We start from the raw sequence: 24910 nt of genomic DNA on the forward strand, positions 1-24910 counted from the left end.
GTCCCGAAACAATACAAGTGGAAACACTAAAATGGAAATCTAGGTGGTCTTGTTTTTATCCTAAGCAAGTTCTGATTCTTTCTCATAGCCTCACTCCCTCCTTCAACAATACGATTAGCAATAATTCTAAGTAGGTAGATAAGCAAAAATATACTAAATAAGCTAATCAGGCTGATTAAGACAGACAGCATTGCTTCTGAGCTCTGCGGTCTGTGCATTGCATCCCCACACATTTGGGGCTCAGCGTTGACAAGAGGTCAGCGGGGAGCATGCACAGTACAAAAATGGGGTGGGGGGATCCCTGTAGGAGCCTCAAGGTGGGGTGATAAATTATATATTTGCTCAAGGTTCCTTTCCACTGTGAAATTCTGTAAATGTACAAAGACAACTTCTAGAATTCCAAGGCTACCAAACAATTTTCCTACAGGGCTGTTATTTAAATAAAGGAGTTTGATTTACATGGAAAAGGCAAGATCATCCTCAGTGGAAAGCAGAAAGAGAAAACTACCCCGTGGGAAATCAGGGACCTCAGAATTGAGATCCCACAGCTCTGATCCTTGGTCATAGGGTCTGAAACATGGAAATGGAGCCAGCAAACTCAAGTCTCATTTCAACTTTGAAATTTCAATTCTAAGAGAAGGGTTTTGCAGTGGTAGGTGCCAGGCCAAGCCATAAGCAAACTTTTCAGAAGGGGTCTGTGACATTGGCTGCTTTCAGCACCGAGTATCTCCAAGAAAGGGATGAGGCTGCAGAACAGTAACTACAGGAAGTAGTAACTGGTGTGGGCTGGGATCACTAGACACCTCCCAGCTCTCCACTCTGAATAGTGACTTTAAATAACTGGACAAAGATGTATCTTCGCACCTCAGAAACACTGAGAGTTTGTATGTTTTCAAGACAGGGAATGTCCATACCAAGGATGCTGTTTTTCTTTGGGTCCAAACTGCTAGTTGCCACAGCATCTTTCTTCTATACGGCACATTCATCTGCTCCTTCCGGCTCTGGAGACTGGTTCATCAGCACCCTCACATGCCCAAAGTAAACAGACTAGTCTAGTCCACTGCCTAAAGACCCAGATTATTTTAATATTCCAAGAGTAACCAAGGCAAGTAGAGCTTAAGAGACACAATATTACTGCCAATAAAACTTTCTGATTTGGTCAATTTTGTAAGACGGTTATTCTGTAAAACTGGGGGGAAATGGTGTTAAATTTTAATGACACTTGGAAAATATTTCAGTATTAACTTGCAGTTTTATAATCTAAATAAGTCCACATCAATAAAATCTTAATCATCATCAAGCAGTTCTCTCTCTCTCTCTCTCTCTCTCTCTCTCTCTCTCACACACACACACACACACACACACACACAGAGTCATGCACGTAGTTTGTTTACATCAGAGGCACCACATTTTTAGACATGTATTTATAAATAGGCCCAGGGAGAAATGTTCATAGGAATGTTCATAATTTCCATAAAATCCCTCACATCCTGCATTACACTTTCGTATAACATCTTAATTAATTACCTATTCATGAAACACTTGGATACTTGCACTATTCAGCATGATTAATGCAGCGTTAATATGAGGACATAGTAAAGATTGTCTAATAAACCTTTCCTCAAGATGCCTCCTATTTGTAAAGCACTGAGGCTGGGTAAATGACCCAGCAGCCTGGTGGGAATACTCCATCTGCTCTGCATACACTCTGGCCTCTCCTGGCCCTGTGTGGTCCAGTCCAGGTGAGTGGTATGGGCGAGCCTCAGGCCAGGAGGGAAGACAGAGCTAGAGCACCTGTGTGCAGGCCCCTGAAGCCAATTCAAAATTAGACCCATGTCCTTCCTGCAGAACAAATATTGGAATTGTGACTGCTGTGGATAGAGAAATAATCCTGGCAGAGCCAAAGGAGAGTTAAAGATGTCGCTTTCCTAACAGCTGCAGTGACCTATTTGTGCCTGCTATGTGCACTCTGCAGGCATTATCTTCAAAATTCCTTGTAAAATATGAATGAAAACTCCATTTATTTGTTGGGGATCTGGGGCTCAGTGAGATGAATGACAGGGACCTGTACCCTAGTTTTAAAGTGCTGAAGAGTACCCCTTGACTTTCCTTTAAAGGGACTCAGGAAATCTAAAGAACAACAACAGAGAAATTGTATATTGCTGATAGGAGAGATTTTGAAAATCTCATGCATCCACTCACCCCACCTCAGTGCAAGCTGTTTAGAGGAGAGTATCTCCACATGGTTTGACTGACCACTCAGGGGATTAAAGTAAAACAGGAGGGCAGAACAGTGAGTGTTTTGTCAGCCAACAAAAGGGGTTGTCAAAAGAGACAGGAAAGAAGTAGGCATCCAATTGTCACTTTTTTCCACAACCAAGGCAGCCTTCGGGGGTTACATGTTTGCACGTGTTTTGCTTTGCTTTCTTTGCTTGCCTTGCTTTGTAGCTTCTTTTATCCAACCTTCTGTTCTGTTTGGGTGAACAGGTAGGGGTTATCTCCAGCTATCTCCACTTAGTGAGACTCATTTCCAAAGCCAACATTGGCACTCAGCTCCATTCCCATTACCCAAGGCTGGGGTCTAGGTATACAAGAGAGCTCCCCCAACCCACTCCTCACGCCACAGGTGTGTGATCTTGGCTCTGCCAACAGATATTGCAGCCCAGCCTGACTCTGGAGGAAAACTGAAGGAGAAAGGCCATCTTTTATTCACAGCAGCTATAGAAGTGCCAGTAACATCTTTGCCCAGCAGTGGCAGGTTCTGACTCTGCTGGCAGAAGATGTGGGGCTGCCTTCTCAGGACCTGCTATGTATGTTCTTCAAGTCTGGTTCTTCAGCTCCCATGGGTCTACAAATAGTCTTCAAAAGCCACCATGGTCTTCAAAAGGCATTTTTCTGCTATAGGCTGTTAACACTGGTTTCTGTTGTTTGTAAGCAAGCAAATCTGTGGCAGACTATGTTATTATTCTTAAATATTGACCAGGAGGGCATAAACATTCCCTTCAGCTTGACCAAACTTCAGAGAGGCATCCTCCTGACTCATTTTGCAGAAGCATTTGCTTTAGAAAATTTGTAGTTATAAATTCCTCTCTTCCCCTTTGAGAGATAAACCTTTGTAAAGTTCTCTTGCCAGTTTTGTAATCCAGGGATGCTTCCCAAGAACCTGGGTGCCATCTCTTTGAAATGTAATCATCAAGGAAGATAGGGGGCATGTCTCCAGGAGCTATGGAAGGGGAGAGGGTTTAGAAGACAACTTAGTCGGGTCCTTGCGCCACGTTGTGAAACTACCTTTGGGTACTTTTCCTTTTGGGAAGGCAAATCAGCAAGCACAGATGTCAGTGACCCCACATTCCCCACTCCAGCTCTTAAAAACCTCCTGCCCGTGTTTCAGCCTAGTTGAGTTCAGAGTATATGGAGACTTCTCTCCCCCACTGTAATAGTCTTGAATAAAGTATTCCATGCCTGTTGAACTTTGTCCAGTGTATTTTATGTGACAACATTCACTGCCTCTCCCTACGGGAGGACAGACTCGTCCCTCCCACTGCACCAGGTTAGGCTCATGAACTTGCTCTGGTCAATGAAGACTGAGCTGAAGGGATAGGCAAATTCCCAGTGAACACCTGTGGTTGGCCCAGTCCATGCTCCCAGACAGAGGCTGGTCCACCCACTAGAGGTCCTGCGAGGACAACATCACAGTGGTGGCTGACCCCTGTGCACACACACAGCACAAGCAAGGAGCATATCTTGGCAGTTGAGAGCCACTGAGTTAGTGGTACCATTTATACAACAGCACAGTCAATAGTCTCACCGCGGCAACCAGTCATGCCTTTTCTGGCACATGCCCTGCAGAAAGAAAGCTCTGGAATGAACCATTGTCTCCTGGATGCTTTCCCTTCCTTCCATATAGGTAGTGAGCTTCAAAAGCACTCCTAGGCATGACACCCAGAAGGGAGTAATGGCTAAACCTTGGGGCTTTATAAGCAGCCTGGATTCTGCACCAAAAGAGGTCAGCTTGCATGAACAAGGACCAACAGAGGCCTCTGTGTCATCCCACATGATGCTTCCGGGAGACTTATTCTCAGTGTTATTCAAAATACTCTGTTCATACTCCCCCAGAGAATTTTGAAGAAATTTTTACACTCCATTACCTACTTTTAATTGTTACCCCAAATTTTCATCATTAGGTTAATTTTTTGTTAATAGGCAATATAAAATATTAAATGTTTTATAAGTCAAAATAAGATGAGGATAAACTTTAACTGAAATCAATATTTCATGAATGCTTTGATAAAATACGTTTTAGTTATTATATTGAAAACTGTGGTAAATCTAAAAGGACCCACATTAAATATGTATTTGAGTTTTGGTCCCATGAATCTTTAAAACTATGTTAGTTCTTGGGTCTCCCTGGTGGTGCAAAGGGTTAAGATGCAACCTATGAAGCTGTCCACAGCCTCTGCAGCAGGAGTGCAATCCCCAGCCAGGGAGCTACCCACATGGCACAGCAGACCTCTCCTGTCTCGCCCGCTGCTCCCCTCAGCAGTGTATTTCAGTCAATCTCCCTGTCCTGTTCCCCACTCTGTCTCTGGTGAATCCTCTCAAAACCCCCCCACCCCCGCACCTCTGGCCTGTACCCCAGCTCTTGTACACATAAATATTTTTTTTAAAAACTGTTTGTTCTGGAAAACATTGATGGTCTTTTTAAAGGAACTCACAACACTAATCTGCCTTTTAAGGCATCCTAATCAGACATATAAATAAGATACAGAAAGGCAAGAAATCCACCAGGTTTAAATTACCTTGATTTTTTTTTTTTTTATACAAGAGCCAGGGTACAGGTCAGATGTGCGGGAGGGTGAGAGGACTCACCAGAGACAGAGTGGGGAACAGAACAGGCAGACTGACAAAATACACTGCTGAGGGGAGCAGTGGGAGAGACAGGAGAGGTTTGCTCGCCATGTGGGCTGCTCCGAGGCCAGCCTGTGGACAGCTTCACAGCGCTGCGCTCAACCGCCTATGCCACCAGGGAGGCCCTTCCTTGATTTTTAAATGGATCATTAAAGGAGCCCTCCTCCAAAACTAATGTTCCCCATCATCCTTTTGTTTTTGGTGGGGTGGGAGTGGTGCCTGGAGTGTTTCTAATCCTGGGGCAAATCACTATTTGAACATTTCAGATGGGTCAAGAGCAGGCCTTTATTTCATAAGGGAAAGGAAAAGATATGCAAAGCAGGCAGTTTTTCAGACAACTTTACAAAGAAATTTTAGAAGAAATGTGGAAGTTGAGAACCTTGAAAGGGGCTACTACAAATCCGTACAGCTTCCCTGCCTGATTCCCATGGAGAATGTGTGTGCCCCTCTATAAAGAACATGGCTCATCATATAAATCACAGTTGGTATATGTGACAGAGAAGAGCATGGGCAAGCTACTCTCAGGCACACTTTCTGAATCTACATAACAAATTTTGGGAGCAAAATTTGACCATTTGACCAGACTCCTCCCCAACCCCAGGGCAGCACTCCCAGCAGCTTCAGTAAAGCTCCAGGAACTGCCCCTAAGGCACCACTGAAGACTGAGGATTGTTATCTCCAGAACTCAAATCATGTATCTTAGAATACCAAAAGGCCCATAAAATGATTTCCCAGTTTTATACATATTTAAGAACTCGTGGCTAGTATATCTAAACTCTTCTACTAAAAATGACCCCTGCTAGCAATTCCACATTAAAATAAAAACTGTCAACACTGGCAGATTCAGAACTTCTGCTGAGAAGAATTTACCACAACAGAATGACAGAAGTATATCATGTCATGCAGAAGTAGTTCAATGATATATTCCCAGGTTAGGGGGAAAAGATTTTTTATTAAACTATGTATACAATAAGTGTCATTATAAATTAATCCTATAATATTATTTCAGAGGCATTTTCTGGACAGAGTGCTACATAGTTTAATATATAACTTGAGCCAACACCAAGAAAACTGTTATATAGAGGTCTGATTTTTAAAAAATAAGCTCACAGCATGGTGATCATACTTAGTAATTCTGCATTGTATACTTCAACATTAGTAAAAGAGTATTACCTTTAAAGTTCTCATCACAAGAAACACAATTGTAACTAAATGGTGATATATGTTAAGTAGACATTGAACTGATCATCTAGCCATATATACACATATTGAATCATAATGTTGTGCACCTGATACTAATCTTGTACATCAATTATATCTCAATAAAAATAATGTTAATTATAAAAAAAGTTTTAAAAAATCTGAGAAGGACTTATATACTGAAATGCATTAAAATGGCAGGGAAATAAAAAAATCTCTATTTCTTATTTAATAAAAATATCTTATTTAATAAAAAATTAAAAATCTCTATTTCATATATATATATATGAAATAGAGATTTTTAATTTTTTAATTTTATATATATATATATATCCATGCTCCAGAAAAGCAGACTGTTACACCAAACACAGAAAAACTCTGAAATCAGAAACTCACTTTCTTTCTTTCTTAACCGCTGGCGACCATGATGATTCTAGTCTTGTTAGAAGTTTGGGATCCAATTCTAAAATAAGATTTTATAGCATGTTGACATAAAATTTGGGGGGGGGGAATCTCTTATTTGAGTAAATTAGCAGCCCTGAGGGTTTAATCATGCATTTTTGGGAGGGGGTAGGAACAAAAAAATCACTTTACCATTTATTTGGAAAAACAATAGTCACATCACACATGGCTAATCAGCATATGAAACAAAATAAGCAACAAAATATGAAAAATAACTATCAGGTAACACAAAATGCATTGCCGTTCATCTTACCTGATAAATTTTTTAATGGGACAGACCTCTTTTTACCACAGCCAAATTTGATTTAATAAAGTTAAGTCATATAGAACAACAACTGTATTGAAGAATTCTATCGAATTCTATCAAATAGAATTCTTCATACCACATCTTGCACACTTTCCATTTCATTATTCAAGTTCTGTCTCTATAATCTCTTCCAACCTCTTCTCTGAGCTTCCAAACTTAAAATTTCTATTACTGGATAAGAATTTTCACACAGCTATTTGTCCTGAATTTCCAAACCAAAGGCTCAAAATGCTTTGCCCACAACTTACTTTTCTTCCTCTATCCACCATCACCTGCCCAAGTATTTTCTTAGAATCTCCCAACTCTTCCAAGTTTACAGTTTCTACCCACACATTTGACAACTGCTCCAAGTTTCTCACATATTCAACCATTTGCTTCAACAATTCAATTCATTGTTTCATATTTCCATTACTTTTCCTCTGTTTTTGTCTTTTTACATTCTGTTCTTTTCATTTCATCAGATGGACGTTGGAATCTATGAATCCATCCTCCACATCTCTTAAATTTTTTATAATTCACCCATCTTTTTATTTCTGTTACATTCCAGGAAAATTCCTTAGGTTGATGTTTCAAATCACTCATTTACTATTAAGCTCCTTTCAGGATGCTATAAAGCCTGTAAAATATGTATTTTGTTTTGAATCATTTTATTTTTATTTTCAAGATTTTTAAATGGGTTCTTTATTAATTGCTATTCTTATTTTATAAATACTTGTTTTGATTTCATAAATACGAAAGGTTATCATTGTGAAGATAACATTTTCATCTAAAGTCTTTTGTTAGATGACTCTGTTATTTCTATTTCCTCAGGGACAAGTCTTTGTGACTATTCAGTAACTGTGATCTTTTTCACCATGGCAGACTTTCTTGGGTTTGGTAACTCACTGTTGACTGTCTAATTTATGTGAGCGAATTGTCCCTTAGTACTCTTATACTTAGCCCCATCTACTTTATTATTTTAACAAAGATATATAGTCCTTGGTTTTATAATCTTCTCTATTTCTTATTTATAATCGTCACATATTTCTCTGACATCTGTATGAGAAGGGAAGAATTCAGTATATGCTTTCCTTAGTCTCAAACTAAAAGTTTCTTCTCACCTGTTCAACAGGTGATTTTGGTAATAGCTTTTCACTCATCTCTCCTCCTGGCCTCTCAGACACACTGAACCCAGTGATAGCTGTGCAGGTTCTGCAAAGGACCAGACTGTTGAGTTGGGTATTATTCTTTCATAGAATAGCAGTAAAACATACTACTGGATCATTCCCTCTTAGAAGAAAAATGGACTCTAAGGTAGGAATCTCAGCAGAAACTCAACGTGTAAGATCTCTAGATTTTAGCCCCATCTTCTTTCCTAACCTTCCCCCCACCTGACTGCATTGCTCCACAAACTCTACTCTCTAGCCATGCCAACTAGTCAAAGAATCTATTCAATATTTGCTCCCCTGCCTTTGCTCAAGCCTACTTCACTTCCACGTCCCATTGGCTTTTCAAGATCCAAATAAAATCCAAACATCTCTTCCATGAAAACTTACAGATGTTATAGACTTTTCATTACCTGGGCCTCCATAAGATATTATCCACCTCCCTATTAATGTACTTATCTCCTTCTGCCTAAAGCATTAGAATCCCCAATGCAAGAAAAGTTAATCCCCATCTTCTTGAGGGCAAAGGTAACTTATTATTTCTTTCTATATTCAGACAATACCGGACACGTTGTTCAGCATATAATAGGTACTCAAGAACCTTTTTTAAGTAAAGGTTGACCCCTATTCCAAAGACTAGAAATGCTAGCTGGCAAATTTATATTCATAAAATTAAATTCAAGGAATTAAGGGATTACAGGAAGTATAGGCATTGGAACAAGAATTGAGGATCATAGCTTTAGGTTGTAGCAAAAAGAAATTTCCTCTTCTTGAAATTCTAAACCTACATCAATCCCAAGTCTCACCTCCATTTTAAAAAGCCTTCAGTGATAGAACCATCCCTCCAAATTCAATAATATGCCTGCACGCCCTCATCATTGCATGCCACCCCAAAGTGCAACTGTCCTTGTCCTTCTACCCTATGACATTATCCCCATTGAGAGCAAAAACCAGATACAGTGAGTATCAGAGAAAAAAAGGATGTTGACAAAATAAGTGCCTAGTACCACATTTTCCCTTATTTGTCCTCAGAATAGCCCAAGCTATAAGGAAAACTGTTATTATTCTCACTTTTCAATAGATAAAACAGAGCAAATGAAAGTTAAATGAACTCATGGTCACAAGGGAAAGGAAAAGGGTAGCAGAATTTAGGTCTTCCTGAAATTAATCACCACCTTTCTAGATACTCCTACATAATATGAAGCATCCACAGTCAGGAACATAAGAAGGGACAACTCAGATCTCTTTACAGAAAGGAAATAGCCCTCAAATAAAACTGACCTTTCAATAACCCACAGAATTCTATTTCATCCATTCACTCAATTCCATCTGCTTCCAGAACATACATAGTTTTATAAATAAAGCAGTCACCCACATAACAATCAGCACAGCATAATCATTTCTAAGCACACAGGGCAACCATATTCATTTAATCTGCTCAGAAAGGCTTTAAAAAGCTATAAACATCAAAACATCACCAGATTTAGTCTATGTTAATTTTGACCATGGTCAGCACTTTCATTACACACACTATCCTCCACTACAAATAAGATGTTTCTACTAAACCTCACATAGTCATGTAAATTTTTATTTGTTACTACTTTTATTATTCATTTGATTAGCTATTTATTGAGTGTTTACTACATGCTAGGCATGTTGTTATGAGCTACATAAATTATCTCAGTTGTGCTACATAAAAATATTATGAATCAGGTATGATCATTACTGCATTTTAAAAATGAGAACTAGGGCTGAAAGATTTTAAATAATATTCCCGGGCCTCCCTGGTGGCACAGGCAGTTGAGCGCCGCACTGTGAAGCTGTCCGCAGCCACTGCAGCACCGGTTCAATCCCGGCGAGCGGGCGAGAATCCCACATGGCGAGGCAGACCTCTCCTGTCTCGCCCACTGCTCCCCTCAGCAGTGCATTTCATCAGTCTGCCTGTTCTGTTCCCCGCTCTGTCTCTGGTGAATCCTCTCATCCACCCACACATCTGGTCTGTACCCCAGTTCTTGCATAAAAATAAATCTTAAAATAAATAAATAATATTCCCAAGGTCACGCAGCTAACAAGATGCAGGTGGGGGTAGTTCCTAAGCCTTTCTGGTGCCACATACTAACACCATGACCTCTGGGGATAGGGCTTTCAACATGAGTTTTGCTGGACAGATATTCAGTCCATAAGGGTCACTGGAAAAGTTACCTTTGGACTGGCTAAAAGGAGGTTTTCAGTGAGCACAAAAAAGTTTCATAACCCTGACTTATTATCAACAATGTAGCATGTTTATGATTTCTGCAGGAAAACATTTTTGGAAGATTAAATGTGATCCTAAATTTCCTGTATATTTTGACAGACTAGTGTGATAAATTACAGACGAAGATAAACTAACTGCATTTGTGTTGTTGGCATTGGAAGACAGAAGTACTTGGTATATAGAGAAATCTTTTTTCTGTTACCAGTTTTCATTACTAAAAATTTTAGCAATTAAAAAAAAAAACCTTAACCTTTTATAAAGGAAAACTTGCCAGAATAGCATGGACATGAATTTTCATTGTATAAATTACCCCAATCAAAATTTGTATTAACCTCTGACATCTTCATCCACCCCTTAGTGATGAATCTAGGACTAATTAATACCTACTTAAGTATTCAGCTTCTGCCCTGAAAGCCAAGGTAAACTTGTCCAAAAGGCAAGAATACATTTGCCCAATAGTAAATCTCAGAAACCGGAATCTCTTTTTTTAATTTTATAAAATATAACCAAGAAAATCTGGAGAATGAAGAAAGGAGAAATTCATAATACTATGTCTCTTAGTGCAACACCATTATTATCTGGGCTTCTCCTTCAAGTATTTTTTCCATGCTTATTTTTTTTTTTTTAAGAAGAATTTTTTTTTTTAATAGAGGCATGTTTTATTTATTTATTTGTTCGTTTGTTTGTTTTGTTTATACATGCACTGGGTACAGTCAGAAGTGCGGGAGGGTGAGAGAATTCACCAGAGCCAGAGCAGGGAGCAGAGCAGGCAGAAGGACCGAAGTACCCTGCTGAGGGGAGCAGCGGGCGGCAGGAGAGGTCTGCTCGCCACGTGGGACCCTCCTCTGGTGGCCGGGGAGCAGCTGGGGATCGAACCGGCACCGCAGAGGCTGCGGGCAGCCTCGCAACCCGGCGCTCAACCGCTGCACCACGGGGGAGGACCCCATGCCTATTTTTATAAAACTTTAATTATGTTGTGCACATAACTTTAGGTTTTGTTTTTCTCAATTAAGATTACTGTAAGCATTTTAAAGTATATAGATACACTTGTATAGATACACTTTATAAACATACACATAATATACTTAAGTTGACTGAACAATATTTAACTGAAATATTCATCATTTCCATGAAGGGGAACAGTAATAGTGCTTTTAGTCTTCATAATCTTATGAAACATGGAAGATGTTTCATAAATTCTTGACTTTTGGCACAACATGGATAGAACTGGAGGGGATTATGCTCAGCAAAATAAGTCAGAAGGAGAAAGACAAATATAAGATGGGCTCATTTGTATGTGAGATATAGAGAAATTAAACAAAGGGTCAGATAAAACCAAACCAATTGCAAGCCCTAGAAATCTGACTGTAGAATGGAGACTGCCAGCGGGGCAGAGGGAGAAGGAGGAGCCAAGTTAGGAGGAAGCACAACAAATTATGGTGGAGGAGTATGGGTGGACCCTGGTGGTGGGTGTGATTACGCCTCTAAGTCACAGACAATGTTGGAAACCAAAGTCATTCAATTAAAAACGTTCTTGTGGCAAAAATCAAAAAGAAACATGGTGATAAACAATTTTCTGCATATACCTTTATCTTTGTATTATTTTCTAAGGTTAATTTCCAAAGGTAGCATCAGAAGCCCATCGGTATAAATATTCATTTGGCCCTCGATACATATTTTCAACTGCCTCTAAAAGGGGTGCACCAATTTTTCTGTCATAGATACTGCAGGTGATTCATCAGTGTGAATAGACCCTGATTCTTTGTGGCAACAAAGTTTTCTTATCACCAGAGCAAGAAATAAAATAGACACTTGGCTGAACTAATTTTTATTTCCCTTATTACAGAGAATATTTTTCTTCTTGTAGTTATTTTTCAGCCGTACTTCTTTTTGAGTCATCTATTCATTTTCTTTATCTGTTCATCTATTAGAGTCCTTTTTTCCCATTGATTTATATTAGGTCACCTTCTTGCTCGCAAAACTACTCAGTGCTAGAAGCAAAAATACTGGAAAGAGCCTTGATAATTTTTCTGATGTTCCAATAAGCTGAACAGTGAAATCACAGTCACTAAAACATGAAAATTAAAATAATTTAACTAGACCTTACCATCGACTTCTGACTTTATCTGAGGAACAAGTTGGAAGTTTAAAGGCCTGTGCTTTGATGAACCTTATCTATTATAATTATATTTATCTTTTGTAATTAAAATGAAGGTTTTTCCCCAAATATGGTATGGCAGCTAATTAAAAACAAATTGCTATATTCCCTTCTCTCCCCTCACCTTTTAATACATTATTGAAACAATTAAGTGAAAGCAAATAAAACTGGTGATTCTTTGACTCTAAAACTGCTGCTCACACCAAATCTCAAATTACCTGACATTATTTAATATTAGCATTATTATTAATCACTTACATTCACTGAGAAGTTACTAAGTGCCAGACAGTGTGCTAAATATTTTGGATAATTATCTCATTTTATTCTCAAAACAAACATGAGGGCAGGGCCAGTATGCTGGGATGGAGAGGAATGGACATCCAAGGCCTGTGTCCCTTACAAGCAGGCGTCCAGCCCTGCAGTGACACAGCCCTTGACCATGGCAACATTGTAAAGTGTCTAATGGCGATGCGAAAAAAAGTAGAAAAATACTTATCACATGCATTTTACATATGTGTATGTATGACTAGAAATCCCTCAAATAATAGCTCCATTAAAAGTTAACATCTTTATGGGCCTTCCTGATGGTGCAAGGGGTTAAGTCGCAGCACTATGAAGCTATCTTTACTCACTGTAGCACAAGTTCAATCCCCGGCCAGGGAGCTGCTCACATGGTGCAGCAAACCTCTCCTGACTTGCCCGCTGTGCCCCTCAGCAATGTATCTCAGTCAATCTGCCTGTTCTGCTCCCCACCCTGTCTCTGGAGAATCTTCTTACCCACCTCTCCGCACCTCTGGCCTGTACCCCAGTTCCTGTATGAATAAATAAATCTTTTTTAAAAAAAATTTTTTAAAAAGTTAACATCTTCAAGCTTACCTGTTTAAACTCAAGCTTATGATTACATATTTTAAGTTTGGCTTATGTAACTGACTAAAACATAAAACAGAAATTTCATACTGATAGTTTTAATAGCAGAAATAACATTGATGTAAATATTATAAAATTCTCTAAATACTTGGCTTGCTTTTGATATATTTTTCATATAAAACATGAAATTGATCCAGATAAACTACATGTACAAGCTTTGAATCTTACTGGGATAATTCTCACCTTGACTCAGAGGAGTGCAACTCATACCCCCACTACAGTCATGCATCCCTAAGGACATTCTGGTCAATGCTGGGCCTCATCCATGACAACAGTCCCTATAGTTTGGGCAGACCACGTGTGTGGTAGATGATACCACCTGTCTTTATGTAATTACATTCTATGACATTTACACCATGACAAATCACCTGATGAGGCATCTCTCCAAGAACGTGTCCCATAGTTAAATGACAATGTGTGACCGTGGTAGGGGGAGGGATGGGTACAAGAACTTGAGCCCACCTGCTGGAAGAGGGTGAAGAAGGATTCTTTCTTATAGGTTTCCAGGAAAGCATGGCTTGGTGGACACCTTGATTTCAGTTTTCGGGCTTCCATAACCTTCAGATACTACCTGGTGTTTTTAAGCCAACCATGTAAAGTACTTTATCACCACAGCCCTAGAAAAATAATACTGTAATTTAAAAACAATTTACTGGATATTTTTCCAATCAGTGAACATCTTCAGTGTCTATAAGGCATCTATTTAGAAATAGGTTCAACCCAAGAAACTTCATACCAAAAGGAAATGCTGATAGTTTACTATTCCTATTTCCTCATTCAAACCCCCTTAAGAATATGGATAGCAATAGCTTAACACATGTAGATCTTTTACATTTTTTCTTTATCATCAATCTTAAAAAGAGAGAATTAATGCCCAAGGGGACCCATGTTGGGGTCCTAGCAATATAAGGACAAAAGTCAGTGCCCTTTCCTAAGTCCCAGGGAGAACCCACTACACACACACACACACACACACACACACACACACACGCACACGCACCCACACACATGCGTGTGCGCACATTAACCCAGCCTCCTTTAAATGCTTTCAACTCTATGGGCTGCTGCTTTGACATAAAATCTATTTAGTAATAGGTGTGAGTTTATCTAGAGCTTCTAGATAAAATGTAGAGCAGAAATTGACCAGAAATCTATTTCTGCTTAACCAGACCAGAAATACTGAATATTTTCCAGTGAAATTCCACCACTAACGTTTTCACTGCTAGTAAAATTGGTTGTTTCAGTTAACTAGTTGTTTGGCTAACTAGTTGTGTTCAGGTAACATGTCTTATCCTCCATGGAACTGATTCAATCATTCTGAGACATCTCAAAGAAAAATATATATTAAATTACCTGAATAAGCATTATTCAGCTACTAATGAATTAATCTTTGCAGCTCTTCATGGAAGCTTGCCAGACTCATCAAATCCCTATCACTATAAAATACAAAGTTATACTTTATGGCATAATAAAAAGTTCTCTTTATGGGGGAGGATTGGATCATTTTTTTTAAATATCACACATTGTATTTTCTTTAATTATCCATATATAATGTTGGCTTTTTAAAAATAAGAAAAATATGCTGACATGTGTTCACCTTTTGGCTCAACCCTCTCTCATGCCCTGGCAATTTTGGAACACATGGACAGACGGATTTATTACTCTTATTGTGAAGGCAAGTACTTTAAAATGAGGTGAGTTTTATTCCCCCACAGGATCCTGATACAGAAAAATGGGGAGTCACACTATTGAGCTTGTAAGAAAAAAAAAGCTATAAAAATGAGGCCCTCCCTGGTGGCACAATGGGTTAGGCACTGCACTATGAAGCAATCCGAAGCCTCCACAGCACGAGTTCAATCCCCGGCCCACAACCCACATGGCGCAGCAGACCTCTCCTGTCTCACCCTGCTGCTCCCCTCAGCAGTGTACTTCAGTCAGTCTGCCTGTTCTATTCCCCGCTCTGTCTCTAGTGGATCCTCTCACCCCCCGCATCTCTGGCCTATGCCCCAGCTCTTGTACGCATAAATAAATAAATCTTTAAAAAAAAAAAAGGCCCTTTTTTAAAAATGATGATGTACTGCCTTCATAATAAAAAATAAACTTTTATTATTTTATTGGTATCGCTTGACATGACGCATAATGAAGAAGGCACATACAGTTCACACTGATCTAAAAATCACTAAGAATAGTTTCCTACTGTGACAAAAAGGTGTTGTTTCTGGCACCTCTGAGCCAGAATCATCAATAATTGGCATTCTAATTTGAAAGTCATCAGGATCTGTTTATTTAAATGATCTTTGATCAATTCCCTGCCAAGTCTAGTTTGTTTCCCTGTCCTTCAACTACACTGTTTTCTATTATACTTCCCAAATTATACTCTATATTTTCTCATGAAGGATAAATTTTCTTAAAGAACAACTGAATTCTGCTTTTTTGTTTTGGTACCAGTTCTTTTTGCCTTTGCATCTCCTCAAGGGGAATGTGTTTTCTCAATACTCCTTTCATCTCATGTCCCCCTAAAGAATATTTAGTCATTTAGGGTACATTTCACCTCCCATTTAGTGTGTGTATCTTGGTTTTATTTATGTGCCCCATACAGTGGTAGGCTGTTTTGTTGTTGTTGTTGTTGTTTATTCCTCCTTCCTAATCCTTCTCTTTGGGGGACTCCAAATCTTCAGCTCCACATAAGGGACCCAGGTTTGATCCCATCCTCTTACCACCACCTGTGCAAGTTTTGCTTTAAGAAATAACTTAGGGCTTGAGAAAAATGTGTACTCCGTTTTTTTGGGGTTTAGTGTTCTATAGATGTCTGTGCTGGGAAAACTGGGTCGCTACATGCAAAAGAATGAAGCTTGACCACTACCTCACACCATACACAAAAATCAACTCAAAATGGATTAAAAAACTAGACATAAGACCTGAAACCATAAAATATATAGAAGGAAATATAGGCGAAACACTACGTGATTTGCACATCAAAGACATCTTTACAGACACATCACCCAAAGCAGTGATAGTGAAGGCAAAGATAAACAGCTGGGACTACATCAAATTAAAGAGCTTCTGCACAGCAAAAGATACAATAACAAAAACAAAGAGAAACCCCACCAACTGGGAGAACATTTTTGCACCCAACACTAATGATAAAGGACTGATCACAAAAATCTGCAAAGAGCTGATGAGACTCAACAACAACAAAGAAAATAATCCATTCAAAAAATGGGCAGAAGAGCTAAAAAGAAACTTCTCTGAAGAGGAAATGCAAATGGCCAACAGGCATATGAAAAAATGTTCAACATCACTTGTCATCAGGGAAATGCAAATCAAAACTACCATGAGATACCATCTTACACCAGTGAGAATGGCACATATTAAAAAAACTAGCAACAACAAATGTTGGCGAGGGTGTGGAGAAAAAGGAACTCTCCTGCACTGTTGGTGGCAGTGCAAACTGGTCCAACCACTGTGGAGAGCTGTGTGGAGATTTCTGGACCTACTAAACATAGAGCTTCCATATGATCCAGCAATTCCACTCCTAGGTATTTACCCAAAGGACACAGAAACATCAATTCCAAAGAACACCTGCACCCCTATGTTTATAGCAGCACTATTTACAATAGCTAAGCTTTGGAAACAACCCAAATGCCCAAAAATAGATGACTGGATCAAGAAGATGTGGTACATATATACCATGGAATATTACTCAGCATTCAAAAAAGATAAACACATGCAATTTGCAGCAACATGGATGGCGCTGGAAGGGATCATGCTCAGCGAAATAAGCCAAAAAGAAAAAGAAAAATACCGGATGGTCTCACTCATAGCAGGAATCTAGAAAACTTAAATAAGGGACCAGGAAAATGAATAACTATAAGAAAGTGAAAATCAAAATCAACAAAAAACTATGAACCAGAGACACTTTTTTGGGGGGCGGGAGCGGGAGGGGAGGGATTGGGGTCAGAATGGGGGGGCTGCAATTGTATGGGGAATATAAAAATAAAATTTATTATTAAAAAAAAATAAAGAAAAATTTGAAAAAAAAAAAAAAAAAGAAATAACTTAGGGGCCTCCCTGGTGGCCTAGTTGTTAAGTCTCAGCACTATCATCTCTATGGCCTGAGTTCAATCCCCAACCAGTGAGCTGACCCACATGGCACAGCAGACCTCTCCTGTCTCACTCACTGTTCCCCTCAGCAGTATATTTCAGTACATGCGCCTATTCTACTCCCCACTCTGTCTCTGGTGAATCCTCTCAATACCCCCCACCTCTGGCCCACACTTCAGTTCTTCCATGCAAAAATAAATACATAAAATCTTTAAAACAAAAAGAAAAATAATAACTTAGCATGTATGTATCCTTCAATGTATGGGTCCTTTTCTTATTGTTTGTTTAAGCTTACTGAAGTTGACTTTCCTGAAATTCATTTTCTTTAGCTGGCTGTTTTCACATCTTTGAAGTTTATACAAAGGCTACCAATCTTAAAATCTATTTTCTTAATTAACTTAAATGGTCATTAAAGAAATAGCTTTAGTATGCAGGTCAAAAGTCAAGAGCAGCTAAACACCAGCACAAGCTCATCTCTCCTTTTGCTCTGCCTCTCTCCTGAGACCTTACTCAGAGGTGTTTCTACCTGATCATCTTGCAGGTAGAAACACTCCTGCTTTTAATCCATTTACTGTGCTCTAATCCTCTCCTTGGTTTTGTCCAATATGCACTTAGAATGCTGGTGAAACTTCAACCTCATTATGGCTTATCAAGACAGCTAAAAGTTGGCATCCTCCATAGAGATAGTTAATAAACTAGTAAAGATAGGTTAAGCTTTTGGTGATTCTGAATAACCTGAAAAACACAGGAAAACACACCACCTTGATTTATTAATGAATGTGGATTTCTTATGATACTCCTTACGATGTAATAAATTGCAGCAAATAATAAAGTTAATCCTTCATTATCTACTCTATTGATCAATACCAAGAATGACAAACACATTTGCCCTTTTTGTATTAAAATATGTGGAAAAGTACAGAAATTTTAGAAAGCAAAAACTTGACTTTGAAAAGCCCCATCAACCATTCTTGGGCACTTAGTTGACTTTTCTGTATCTTTCAGCATCTCTGCTCCTTATATGGAAGACACAATGATCTCTCCCGACCTTCACCTCCTAATGAAGGATGGCACAAGAGCTTCTGGCACAGTTTGACCCTCACTGTCAAGGACACCTCCCACCTGATTCCACACCTCACCTCCATGGAACACCCAACACCAGCAAATGCAACTGTTTCCTTATCAAAGGCACATCAGAGAGTATCTAATAAGCTGTGTCCTCTGAATTTTAAAAATAACTTTAATAATGATGACACACTTGAAAACATTTTTTCCAAGCGATTTCTTCACAAGGTGAATTTGTAACTGGTCAAGTTACAACAATGAAAAACACTTATTCAAGGCTTAGGACTGAACCCTGGGGGAAACACAGATGCAAATGCATGAAGCACTCAAGTTGTGACCAGAGTGGTACAGGTTTAGCAGAGCCTACAGGCACCTAAAAGGCTGGCTAGTCCACCCTCAGGTTTGTGCTATGCAAGTGAGGTTTCCAATCAATGCAGTTCTGATTGGTGGAAAGTTGGTCATGCAGTGAGTGATTGGTCAAATTTCAATCCTGGGTGGTATGTAACTGGTAGATTCTGCGTCCGCTTCTTTTGGGAGGTGGATGCCTCTGGACATGCCCAAACAAGGGGGTGGGAGGGCATGGGTTTCAATTTCAACCTGCCTGGGGTTGGCCCCTCAACTGGCCTCCAGATTTTATTGTAGTCACCAAACTCAAATGACTCCAAAATAATTCATGTTGCTTGTCAAATTAGTTTATGAGGTTGCTTCTAGTCTAGGCTAGCATAAGAGTCCTGGGAAGCAGAGCCAGGCATGAATGAGAAGAATGAGCCATAATCCCTGTGACATGATTTATAACTGTATCTTGAAGAAGTCTAAAAATATATGAGGAAGCATCTATCAGAAATTTCTTTGAACATCAAGGTTTTCTAACATATTTCAATTTCTTCTTTTAAAAAAGAATTATATATATAACCAATTTCAGGATCACATCTAATCCATAAGGTACATAAACTTAGATCTTTTTATACATGACTCTTTGGTAGGGAACACAATCTGAAGGGAATATTGGGGTCTCTAGAACTCTCACTTTGAACTTCCTCTCAGATGTTTGTCTCCTCCCATTTATCACCCAACCCCATCAGGACACTGTAAGCACTAATATGAACAGAAGGTAGACAGCAGTCAGAGAAAGAAGAGAAACAGAGGGTCTGAATAATCTACAAACTGGGTAATCATCTCCCAAACAGTCAGGAGTAAGTGGAATTAAATGGCTTGTTTCAAGTGTCCACAAAAAGGGAAATAATTCATATCTTCTTACAGAGAACAGATTGATTATTTTTTACAAATCTGTATTCATTTTAAAAATGAAAAATGATCTCAAGTACTTAGACCATACTAGGTATTTTATACATCACTTGAACATAAATAATTTTGGGATCCCATTCTAATCACTTGCAGTAAATCATTTACAAGTAATTAAGGTTATTCTTGACACTACTCTGTCTGATAATAGATACATAGCAGATAATTTGCCTAAATGTGGCAAAGGAACATTTACATATCACTATTTTTACTCCAAGTTTTTGTTTTGATCTGTGAAAAGTTTCTGGGAGCTCCGTGAATCTTCAGAGCTCATTATCTTATTTCATAATGATATTAGCTTCATTATGCAATGGGAGTGAGGTATTCAGTTGCTGCTATCAATAGGATCTCTGTTCATCCATACAGACATTTCAAATGAAGTGAAAAACATTTGCAGACTACATTATGTTATGATAGTGAATGATTTTAAAAGATGTCAAGTTCTGCTTAAGGAGTTTTATATGAAATAGCATTTACATTAGAGGAAGGCTAGGGGAGGTGAAAGATGTAAGTCATCAGAATTTCATTTATTTTTAAATACAATTAAGCTCTCAGAAAGCATCAGCACTTTAAGTTTGAAATATCTTTTTAAAGACATTACAGAAATATCATATTACTATTTCTTGATTTTCTAATGCATCCCCAAAAATGAGTTTACTTTAATAAGTGGGAGAATCTGTGAAGAAATATAGACTCTAAGCACAAAGGAAGAATAAAATATTAATTGCATTAATGGTACTGTGATGGTATGCCATAGTTTCTGGAATAGATATTTATCATATTTATAAACTTTCAGAACAATACTGTGATAAGACATGATTACATACATTAGAACTGCCCATGGACACAATTCACTTATCTTTAGCCACAGTAAGCAGCAGTATAAAATATGCCCATCCAATTGTGCATCCATATCATTGTGAATATTAAATTGCCTTTAATGTCATGTTATGCTTTGCTTGAGGACTCAAACAGCTGCGATAAGAGTTAGTGACCTGGGTCTCCCTGGTGGCACAAGGGGTTAAGCACAGCACTATGAAGCAATCCACAGCCTCCGATAGCACGATCTCAATCCCCAGCCAGCCAGGAAGTTACCCACAGGGCACAGCAGACCTCGCCTGTCTCTCCCACTGCTCCCTTCAACAGTGTATTTCAGTCTCTCTGCCTGTTCTGCTCCCCACTCTGTCTCTGGTGAATCCTCTCACCCCCCACTTCTCTGGCCTGTGCCCCAGCTCTTGTATGCAAAAATAAATAAATCTTTAAAAAGAAAAAAGAATTTCATTAAAAAAAAAAAATAGTGACCTGATCACAGATATGTGTCAATCAGTCTCATTCTACCTACACTAATCCTGGACATAAAATAATAAATCATTCTCTGGAAAAAGTATATTCCAGGACAATGAGGTATCAAAAGTGGTAATTAACACTACTACTGAAAATGAGTGAAAAATTAGCATGATTATTTTTTATATTTACTATAGAATACAGTATTTCCTTAAATTACCTAAATACTGATGTTAATAAATTGATAATTCCATTGATATACGCTGTCACTTTCCTTACTAGTCTACTAATAGATGGAAATGGGACTTGAAAAGACTCTTTTCTTCAGACCCAAAATAGACACACAGTTTTGGGTCCAAGTACCACCTTCTAAAAATGCACCAACTTGTATGTGTCTTGTGAACAGAGACAGCACTTGCTCATTTTTATTCTCTTCACAGCATTGAGCAAAGGCCTACTAACATATGATAGGCATTATTGAATTTGCTAAATTGAGAGGTACAAATGAATATTTAAACTTTGTAATTCTAGTTTATGTTACAGATGCTGTAAGTCCTATATTAAAATCAAGAAGAGAAATTACTCTCTGTTATGAACATTATTTATCAAAATGATAATTTGCTTACCTCTAACAAATTATTTTAATTATATGTGCTTTTTGGCTGAATCTTTCAGTATTTCAGGGGGAAAAAGTTTTTATTCCCAACTGACAATTGGGAGCAGCAGCTCATCCTTAATTCATTAAGTGCCATTTTTTTCCTGCTTACATTTGTCAAATTATAGGATTCATTATAGCAGGGATGTAGAGTTATGGCTTTAGCTCTTTTTGTTCTAATCCTTTTTTCATGTATTCCTTCTTTTGATTTGTGACCTTCATTACCAAGAGAGCTCACTTAATGCCTTCAGTTCAGTTCCAGGAGGATAAGCAGTCAGATACTGTAGGAATTATTTTACATACCATAGTTATTAACATGATTACTCAGAGAAATTATAGTAATATCCAAGGCTCTTCAGTAGTTTCAGGAAAACGAAAATGCTTCTTTATCAGAATTTCTCCTTTAGCACAGAGAACTCATTCCCAACTATTTACAGTTAAAATCCCCAAGTTATAGCTTCCTCAGCAAGTAGAAATGCATGACAAAGGGTTCATGGTATCTGTAGATCAGCCAGTTCATGTTTTTCTTCCGATTACAAATAATGTTTTCTGATTATACTAAATTCAGAAAGTAGAAAATAATATAAAGTTAAATAAAATCACTCATAATCCCACATAGTCAGAAATAACCATATCATACTAAGATGTTTTCTTCATCTTTTTTCTATTTATGTTAAAGGTATTTTATGTGTACAAATTATTCTCCATTTATAATTTTGTATCTTATTTCGGCTAGTATTATACCATGAGCACATCTAATGAAATATTCCCCAAAAGCATGATTTTAATGTTAACAGGATATAAAGCTATCACGAAATATTTTAACTTATCTACTAAAACTCTACAAAATGCAAATGACTCGATAGTGACAAAAAGTTATCAATGTTTGCTGAGGGTAGAGGAAAGATTAGGCAAGAGAGAAAAATCTTAAAGGGGCACAGAAAACTTTTGGAAGGAATGGAGATATTCCTTATCTTGGTGTTGGTGATGGCTTCTCCCCACAAAAATGTCAAAATGTATCCAATTTTATAAACTTTTAATATTTGCAGTTATAGTAAATAAACTTTTAATATTCACAGTTATAGTAAGTCAACCTGAACTTAATAAGGCTGATTGAAAAATAATCCTTAAAAATTATCTTGCCACAGCATGGCAAGTTGCTCCAGTGTTTAGCTATTCAAAGTAAATGGTAACACACTGTGGAAAACTGTGTGGAGATTTCTGGAATTGCATATGATCCAGCAATTCCACTCCTAGGTATTTACCCAAAGGACACAGAAACATCAATTCCAAAGAACACCTGCACCCCTATGTTTATAGCAGCACTATTTACAATAGCTAAGCTTTGGAAACAACCCAAATGCCCAAAAATAGATGACTGGATCAAGAAGATGTGGTACATATATACCATGGAATATTACTCAGCATTCAAAAAAGATAAACACATGCAATTTGCAGCAACATGGATGGCGCTGGAAGGGATCATGCTCAGCGAAATAAGCCAAAAAGAAAAAGAAAAATACCAGATGGTCTCACTCATAGCAGGAATCTAGAAAACTTAAATAAGGGACCAGGAAAATGAATAACTATAAGAAAGTGAAAATCAAAATCAACAAAAAAACTATGAACCAGAGACACTTTTTTGGGGGGCGGGGGCGGGAGGGGAGGGATTGGGGTCAGAATGGGGGGGCTGCAATTGTATGGGGACTATAACAATAAAATTTAAAAAAAAAAAAAAACAAACAAAGTAAATGGTAACAAAGAGTAGTCACCACTTTAATTCAAAGGGAATATAGCTTTGTACGTGTAAACTTTAGCCATAGATTTGATGATGAGACAGTTCTACTTTTGTGCAATTCACACATACTTTTTTAAATTTTTCTGAAACTCATTTTACTAAAAATAATTATTATACCACTTCAGCTTAGTCCTAAGAACGAGTATTTGTGGTAAAATTAGGTCACCTGTTCGTGGCTATCACTAGAGATCATATTCATTGAAGATTTTCCATGAGCTTGTTTCTTTCAATAAAGATAGGCAAAATGAAGTCAAACTATGACAATACTAAGGAATGAGCTCAGGATGAAGATTACATAATTCAAAGACTTTTGGAAATGTTCCTCTAGGTTTCTGAAACAAAGTCTCTAGATGGCCAAGTGGATACATTATGTATTCATATAATGAAATGCAACAAAAAGGAACAAACTACCTGTACCTGCAATAATATGGATGATCAAACTCCAAAGAATGACAAGAAAGTCAGACATAAATGAGTGTATGTTGTATGGTTCCATTTACAGGAAGTCAAAACTAACAGGTTAGTCAAAACTAACCTATGGCTACAGAAGTCAGAAAGTGGCTGATCACTGAGGATGAGGATGGGGACAATAAGGAACCTCTAGGAAGTGGCTACATGTGTATAAAATGTTTAAAGCTCATTACACTAAACACATAGGATAGTGCATTGTATGATTCACTGATCTTCTCAAAGATAATTGGGGGTGATATAAATCTCCGGAAAGCTAAGGATGAATGCTAAAATGACTTAATCCAATGCTCATACATTTTGCCAAGCAAGACACTAACCTGCATTCACAGATTCCTACTGGAATCCCAGAAAACAATCACCACCTGGATTGTGAACACCCAAAGATGCTGCTGACGAGAAAGGATCTTCTTTACATTACTGAGAAATAGAATTACATAAGGAAAACCGATTTCAAATGCAAATATCCTATTTTATAATAAGCTAATCAGATCACCTAAAATCCTATTTAAGACCAGAGATGAAAAAACAAACTTAGAAGCCAATGCACTATCCATTGTGCAACAGAGCCATGGAATACTATTCAGCAATCAAAAAAGATAAACTCATGCCATTTGCAGCAACATGGTTGGAGCTAGAAGGGACTATGCTCAGTGAAATAAGTCAGAAGGAAAAAGAAAAAAATCGGATGGTTTCATTTATAGGAGCAATATAGGAACCAAATAAGACATGGGGAGGGGGGAAATAACAACAAGACAAAACAAGACAAGAACAAACAGACAATTATAAACCGGAGATATCCTGCGGGGTGGGGGTGGGAGGGGTGGGTGGTGGTGAGGGATTGGAGGGAGGCAGGAGCACAGGGGACTGAGG

General features: G+C 38.2%; 1 protein-coding gene across 1 annotated transcript in view; it reads right to left on the bottom strand.

Moving 5' to 3' along the window:
- The window catches only part of HS6ST3 (heparan sulfate 6-O-sulfotransferase 3), a 586913-nt gene that overhangs the window by 516356 nt on the left and 45647 nt on the right, over positions 1 to 24910 (bottom strand).

This window comes from Talpa occidentalis, unplaced genomic scaffold, assembly GCF_014898055.3.
Source record: "Talpa occidentalis isolate TD23 unplaced genomic scaffold, MPIMG_talOcc4v2.1 talOcc4.5, whole genome shotgun sequence".
Classification (NCBI taxonomy): Eukaryota; Metazoa; Chordata; class Mammalia; order Eulipotyphla; family Talpidae; genus Talpa; species Talpa occidentalis.